At 42.3% G+C, this 7,594-nt stretch overlaps 1 pseudogene; it reads right to left on the reverse strand.

Moving 5' to 3' along the window:
• Positions 1 to 1,843: 1,843 nt before the first annotated feature.
• The window catches only part of LOC102867836, a 24,251-nt pseudogene continuing 18,500 nt past the window's right edge, over positions 1,844 to 7,594 (reverse strand).

A 7,594-nucleotide genomic window follows, 5' to 3' on the forward strand; every position in this document is an offset into this window, starting at 1 on the left:
TATAGACTTTCTGTTCCTGGCCTGTCTTAATGTGCCTTAGTGTATCTGCTCAGACAGCAAATCAGGCATATGAAACTCATGGTGCAAGGCCCAGCTGAGGTTGTTGGTGGAGTGGCAGGAAGGGGCCCTGGGTGGGTGCTGGAGCCTTTTAGCTGAGGGGCATAGCTGACAGAGCAGGATAAGAGCCAGGTGAGGGCCTGGGGTGCTGGTGTTCCACACTTAGCATGAGTGGCCCAAGGACTCGCAGTGGAGGCAGCTTTGAAAATTCTTCCTTCCATTGCCAGTGTTTGCTTGCTCTAACCTCAACCTTAACCTTAAGAAAACAAAAATCCTCATGACTAGATCAACATTATGCTAAATGTGGAAAACATTGTTAAAATCAATTATTTAATTTTACTTGGATCCATAATCAACACTGGTGGAAGTAGTACTTAAGTCATCAACAGATGTGTTGCACTGGGGAAATCTATTGTCAAGGAACTCTTTAAAGTATTAAAGAGAAAGGATGCCACTTGGAAGACTAAGATGCACCTGACTCAAGTTGTAGTGTTTTCAATTACTTCATGTGCATGTGAAAGTTGGACTATGAAAAAGGAAGATGGCTAAAACAAGACTGACATCGGGGTTGGGGGGAGACTGAGAGAGATGTGTTAAATAATGTATACTGCATTGAAACAGATGAGGGAGAAAGCTGTTTAAAAGGGATATGTTATTAGGTAATTTTATCATGACAGGAGATCAGAGCGAAGGCTACATAGTGGAGTGGACCTGGGGGGAGGGATTGTAAAACAATGAAAGAATTTTTCTTCTCTGTAAATTTTTATTAAAATTAATAATAATAAAAAAGGTAAAAAAGAAAAAGGAAAATGAGAGAGTAGGTAATGCCTTTGAATTATGACATTGGCTAGGAGTACTGAATATACGATGAACTGCCAAAAGAAGAAACAAATCCTTGATGGATGAAGTGCAGCCAAAATGCTCTTTATGTGAGACTTAGTCTCACACACTTTTAAGACGTTATTTGCAGAGGTCAGTCCCTGGAGAAGAACACAGTCAGAAAAGTAAAGGGTTAGTGAAGGAGAGGAAGATCCTCAAGGAGGTGAATTGGCACAGTGACCTCAACGGTGAGCATATCATAAATTGAGAGGATGTTACAAGATTTCAATATGTTGTTATACTGCCATTATGAGTTAGATTTCAACTCAAAGTCACCTAACAACAACAGCAGGCTCGGCTCCACAAACATATTGTCATTCCAACCAGTGACAACCCAATAGGATAGTTAAAGCATTAAAATATTTAATCAAATATTAATCCAAGTGTTGCTATGAAGAAATTTTGTAGAGCTCTGGTAGCCTAGTGGTAAGAAGCTGGGCTGCAGTCCCAAAGGCATACAGTTCAAACCCACCAGTTGCTCCATGGGAGAAGGATGCGCAATCTCCTCCTATGAGATTAACTGCCTCTGAAAACCCACTGAAAGGTCAGATATAGATTGGGTCCAACTTGACAGCACACAACAACAACAACAACAATACTTAATAACTACAGAGTAGATTACAATCAATAATGTGGGTGGAGTTTCATTTAATCATTTGAAGACTTTTTTTTTCATTCAAAACTCCAGAGCTTTATTGCAAATGGAATTGACAACTAGACAACTCCCTCTCCAGCCTCTCTTCTCTACCCTCTTTCCTCCCATAACCTCCCTCCAGGAGAGGTCAGCCCAGGCCATCATGAAAGAGGAATCTGGGGAATGCAAAGGGACAGTGCTTTTCTCCAAAGTCCATTGAAACTCTGCCTGCTGGCGCCAGTGGAAAACTTTTGGTAGAAGGGAGTGAGAGATTTAGCTCTCATCTTCAAGGTCCTCCATGTCTACCTCCTGGGGGGATTTTGTCTTTCGGCATTTGGGCTGTGGTTCATTAGTCCTGGATGGCTTTGGGGGGAGTTCCACTTCCATGGCTGCCTTCTCCTTCTCAGCAAGCCGGATTTGCTGGAAGAGCTTCCTCCGCTTTTTCCCTGACAGGGTAATGTTGGCACGGGAACTGGACCTAAATTCAAACCAATTGTCACTGGGTCAATTCCACTCCCGGTGAACCCACGTGAGCTACGAGAACTGCATGCCATTGGGTTTTCAAGACTGAAATCTTTTGGAAGCAGGTAGTGTTTCTTTCAACGTGCCTCTCTGGGTTTGAGCCATCAACTTAAGTCAGTTGTTGATCGCTTAATTGCTTGCATCAGACAGTGACTCTGAAGGGGAGGTTTATTTACAAAAACCAAATCCACCACCATCAAGTAGATTTCAACTCACTGCATCCTGTAAGACAGAGCAGGGCCGCCCGATAGTGTTTCCAAGACTAGGATCTTTACAGGTGCAGATTACCTCATCTTTCTCTTATGGAGTGGCGGGTGGGTTTGAACTGCTGACCTTTTGGTTAGAGGCTTAATGCCTTTATCAAGGTACCACCAGAGTTCCATAGGAACAAAGAAATTCAGGTTAACTGGAGTGAATTAGGCCACCTATGTGATCCTGGCTTTGCAAAGATCTTTGGGCTCAAATCACAAAAGTGTATGTTCTGAGGCTGTGACTTAAGCTTCTCTGACCTTTAGACTTTAACATCATTTGATATTTCTCCCATTGCTTACAGGTCAGAACCGACTAATGACTGGCCTTCCAGCTGTTTTTGGAGGCTGTAAATAGCACTTGAGGAAACTGCCATCCTTCTAGTTTAGTATTAAACAAGTATCTCAGCGTTAAATACTAAACGTGAAAATTTTAGGGTATAGTAAAAATTAAATAATTGATCATATTTTCATAACAATGAAGCAGTCAATGAAAAGATATAGAAACTAACTGAGGAAATGCAAACTCTCCTTCTGCAGGGCCTTGAAGCATCTATGTAAAATGCCACGTGTATTTTGTGCTTGAAAATTAATCTAACCTTTAAGTGTGTATTTCTCTATGAGTACTTTTACTTATAAAAGACAATGTGAATATACTGTGTTAGCTGTGATGTGGCGAATCAAAAGTTTTCTGTGGAATCCAGTTTAGTGGAATCCAGGACCGACAACTGCTAGTTGTGAACTAGCAGTACTGTGAGAGGCCAACCAGCCTGATGCCTTCGGATTGTGATGTTGGCAGAGGGTGTCGAAATATGTAACTGGACTGTAGAAAGACATGCCCCTATCTTGGCAGAAATAAAGCTGAAGGCTCCTTAGAAGCAAAATGTTAAGACTCTGTCTCTTGTACTTTGGACCTGTGATTTCAGGAGGGACCAGTCCCTGGAGGACATCACGCTTGATCAAGCAGAAGACCAAAGAAGAAAAAAAAGAGGAAGGCAGTGGGCTACAACATAGCAATGTTTGAGAGGATGGTGAGGGTCAGGACATGGTTTGACTCCGCTGTAAGTAGGCTTGTTACCAGTGGAAACCGACTCCAGGGCACAAATGCTTCTTGAGGTGGTGCCGCGTGATCAGGCCTTCGTCTATCACAGCCCCGACCACCCGGCGCCTCTGTCGCCGCTCCCGATTGATTCAGCACAGGGCGCGGCTTGAACAGCTGCTTCTTCTGCTCGGTTGATTTTCCCGCCGGGAGCCCCTGTGGCTGCGCCGCCACTTGTGCTCGCCACTGCGCTTCCGCTCCCGATTCATTTGAAGACTTTTTAATAAGAACAAGCTTTCTGAAGAAGAAATTCTACCTCCACACTCCAGCATTAACTTCTGCCTGAGTTTCTAGTTTTCTGGCCTGTCCTACTATTATTCATTTTAAAATTGTCAGTTCTTACAGCAGTATGGTCGTCTAGTGGTAGGAAGTCGTGCTGTAACCCCAAAGGCACACCGTTCAAATCCACCAGCTGCTCCACAGAAGAAGGACGAGCAATTGTCTTCTGTGCGATTTACTGCTCTGAAAACCCACTGGTGGGTCAGACTTGATAACACAAAACAACAAACAAAAATAGCATGAGCCAATTAAAAGAAAGGTCTTTTATATTAATATACATATGTGAACCTATATATAAATATACATACACATGAGTGCATGCACATGACAGAAATATATTTATATATGTATAATGTTGGGGTTTGTGAGGACAATAATGTGTGTTTTCTCTCTCCCCCCTCTGTTTATCTACCGAGTCCTAACAGTTACAATAGGTAGGAATGGTTGTCAAAAGACTTAGTTTGTCAGCTTTTTAACCTTCTCAAACAGAAATCCATTTCAGTTTTTAAATGGTGCTTAACTACTCCTGTACGTTTGTGTAATTATTGAGGAAAAGGAGAATCTCTTAGAGGGAGAGGAAATACAAAATAGAAGTCTTTGGCTACTGCACGTTTTCTTATTTACTCCCAAGTAGGGGCTTTTTGAAGGACAGACTAGTCTTTGATCTTAGGGCATCAATCTCATATACCCAGCCAAGTACCGTATACAAAGGCAGTTAAAAACACCAATAACAAAACTTTCATTTGTTCTGCTGTATAGCTCCAAGCAGGTTCACATGGATCCCCCCTCCTTGCCTCACTGAGGTCCTGGGAATCCAACTCCGATCACATTACCAGCTCTCCCCTGACTAATTACAACAGTCTTGTCCTTTTCATGATGAAATCAGAAGGACTTTGTTCTAAGAAAGATGACCTGGGGAATGCTTCTGAGATAGGTTAGTCAGAATTGCATTTAGATCATGATTGGGTTGATAAAGGTGGAAAACAAGGACATTGTGTTGCTCTGTGGGAATTCTATTGAAAGGCACAAGCATTTGAAACTTCTCTGAGAGAAACACTGAAACATACCTACTTGCAGTGTCTGCTTTAATATTTTTAACAGTTTTCATAGTTTTATGGATAAAGTATCGTTTTGAGGGCTCTTTGTGTAAAAGAAAAACCCCTGATAAAGTAGTTGGTTGCATATCGCACTATAAAGTCAAAGGACAGTGGATCAAAAGGTAATGAGCAGTATCCTCTCACCCACATTTACAGCCTCAGAACCCCAGTGGAGGGTCATCCTTAGTGCAATTGATTGATTACAAGGTGTTTGGTTGGTTTTAAGAGTTGAGTCAAGATGAGTCTGGAAGCTACAAGATTTTTTTCCATTATATGTTTACGAAAGAAACATGAGAAATCTCCTCCAGTGTGATTAACTGCCTCTGAAAATCCTCTAGGGGTCAGCTATGGGTCAGTTCTGACTATATGGTATACAGCAACAACAATTATATGTTTATACTCATTATTCTCTGTAGTTGAGAGAGAAGGACCCCTGGTGGTACAGGGTCAAAGGATTCACTTGCTAATGGAAAGGCCAGCAGTTCAAATCCACTAAGCAGCTCTGTCAAAGCGAAAGGTGGTAATTTTTTTTTTTTTTAGGGATATGTGGCCTTGGAAACCCTATGAGGCAATTCTGTCCTGACCTATCTGGCTGCTATGAATTGAACTCAACAGACCAGTTTGAATCCACCAGTCATTCCACAGGGGAAAGATGAGGCAGCTTGTTTTTATAAAGGTTTACAGCACCGAAAACATGATGGAATGGGTCTATTCTGTCCTGTAAAGACACTATGAATTGGAATTCACTCAATGACAATGTTGTTGTTATGTGCCATCAAGTCAGGTGCAACTCACAGAAACCCATACGATACCTCTGAACCCTGTCTTATCCTGAGCCAATCTCACTGTCTCTGACACACTTGTCCCTGTTACACCAGTTACTGGCAGAAGCCATCTCTTCTGGTCTTCCTCTCGTGCACTGTCCCTCCACCTTTCCAAGAATGATGTCCTTCTCCAAAATACCTCTTGGTCACATGGCCAAAGTATGTGAGACGAAGCGTCAAAATCTTTTCTCCAAGGAACAGTGTGGTTTTACTCTCTCTAGGACAGACCCGTTTGTTCTCTTGGTAGTCCATGGTATGTTCATTACTCTTGTCCAGCACCACAACTCAAAGGCATTGATTCTTCTTCTACCATCCTTATTTACTGTTCAGCTCTCTGATGCATAGCAAGTAATTGTGAAGACCATGGCTTGGATCAGGTGCACCTTAGTCTCTAGACTGACATCATTGTTCATCAGTACTCTGGAAAGGTTCTTGACAGTGATTTTCCCAATGCTATTCATCTTTTGATTTTCTGTCTGCTGATACGAAAAGTGTTGAAGCAAGCTGAAGTTGTTAACAATCTTAATCTCTTCTCAATCTGTCATGATGCTGCCAATTGGCCCAGTGGTAAGAATCTTTGTTTTCTTGACGTTGAGCTTCAATCCATATTGAAGGCTGCAGTACTTGACTTTATGCAGCAAATGCCTCAGGTACTCCTCCATTTCAGCAAGCAAGGTTAAGTCATCTGCATAGTACAGGCTGCTGATGAGTCTTCCTCCCATGCTGATACCATATTTGAATGTAACGTTATTATTTTCTTTTTGTTTTTTATGAATCCATTTATCCTTTTATGCTCATTTTTCAACTACAATAAGTTCTATGGAGGCAGAACTTTATTTGCTTTGTTTACTATTTTATATTCAGAAAATGGTAATATATGCTCAAGAAATATTTGTGAACCAATAATCGAGTGAATCGATGAAGTAATGATTCATTTTCTCTACTTTCACTTCCTTCATTGATTTATCATCAAGAAAACAACTGGTGGATTTGAACTCCTGACTTATTGGTTAGCCATACTTATCCTTCAGCAGCAGCGTTGGACCCCCATGTTGTCTGGGTTCCTAATATGTCATAACTTAGCCAAGCCTGTGTCCTTGCAGGAAGGACATGGCTCAGGCAGCTCCTGGGCCAGTTAGCAGTTGACCTGCTCTGCCTGCAGAAAGACCTGTTAAAATCCTTTCAAAGTCACAGTTCTAAATTCTGTGTTGTGGATCCCAAAGAAAATATACTCAATTTCATCAGAACAATTTTTAACAATCACTCTCCACAGATCCAGAGACTTGGTGGCACTTGGAAGACCTTGGACTAAATCTATCCAAAGCTGAACTGAAAACTGACAAATAATCTTCAAGAACCATTGGTGCTGTCAGTCAGAGCCCTTTGCTTGTTTCCTCCTCCCATCAGCTTCTTACCAGAGCATAAGACTGAGATGTGCAGTTTCATGGGCTGTAGTATTACAGGCTGCAGTGGGCTGAGGTGTTGTGTGGGCTGTGATGTTTCAGGCTACAGTGAACTGAGGTTTTCAGACCACAGTGGGCTGTGATGTAGCAGGCTGCATGGACAACAGTGTTTCTACTGTAGTGAACGAAGATTTTCCAGGCTAAATTGGTCTTAGATGTTTCATACTGCAATCCACTGAGGTGTTGCAGGCTGAAGTGAACTTTGATGTTCCAGGCTGCAAGGAGCTGAGGTGTTGAGTCTGTAGGGAACTGAGGTGTTGAGTCTGTAGGGAACTGAGGTGTTCAGTCTGTAGATAGCTGAGGTGTTCAGTCTGCAGGGAACTGAGATGTTCTAAGCTGCAGGGAGCTGAGGTGTTCAGTCTGTAGGGAGCTGAAGTGTTCAGTCTGTAGGGAGCTGAGGTGTTCAGTCTGTAGAGAGCTGAGGTGTTCAGTCTGTAGAGAGCTGAGGTGTTCAGTCTGTAGGGAACTGAGGTGTTCAGTCTGTAGAGAGCT

Source organism: Elephantulus edwardii, unplaced genomic scaffold (genome assembly GCF_000299155.1).
Source record: "Elephantulus edwardii isolate Elephantulus edwardi_28Jun2011 unplaced genomic scaffold, EleEdw1.0 scaffold00062, whole genome shotgun sequence".
In the NCBI taxonomy this organism is placed as follows: Eukaryota; Metazoa; Chordata; class Mammalia; order Macroscelidea; family Macroscelididae; genus Elephantulus; species Elephantulus edwardii.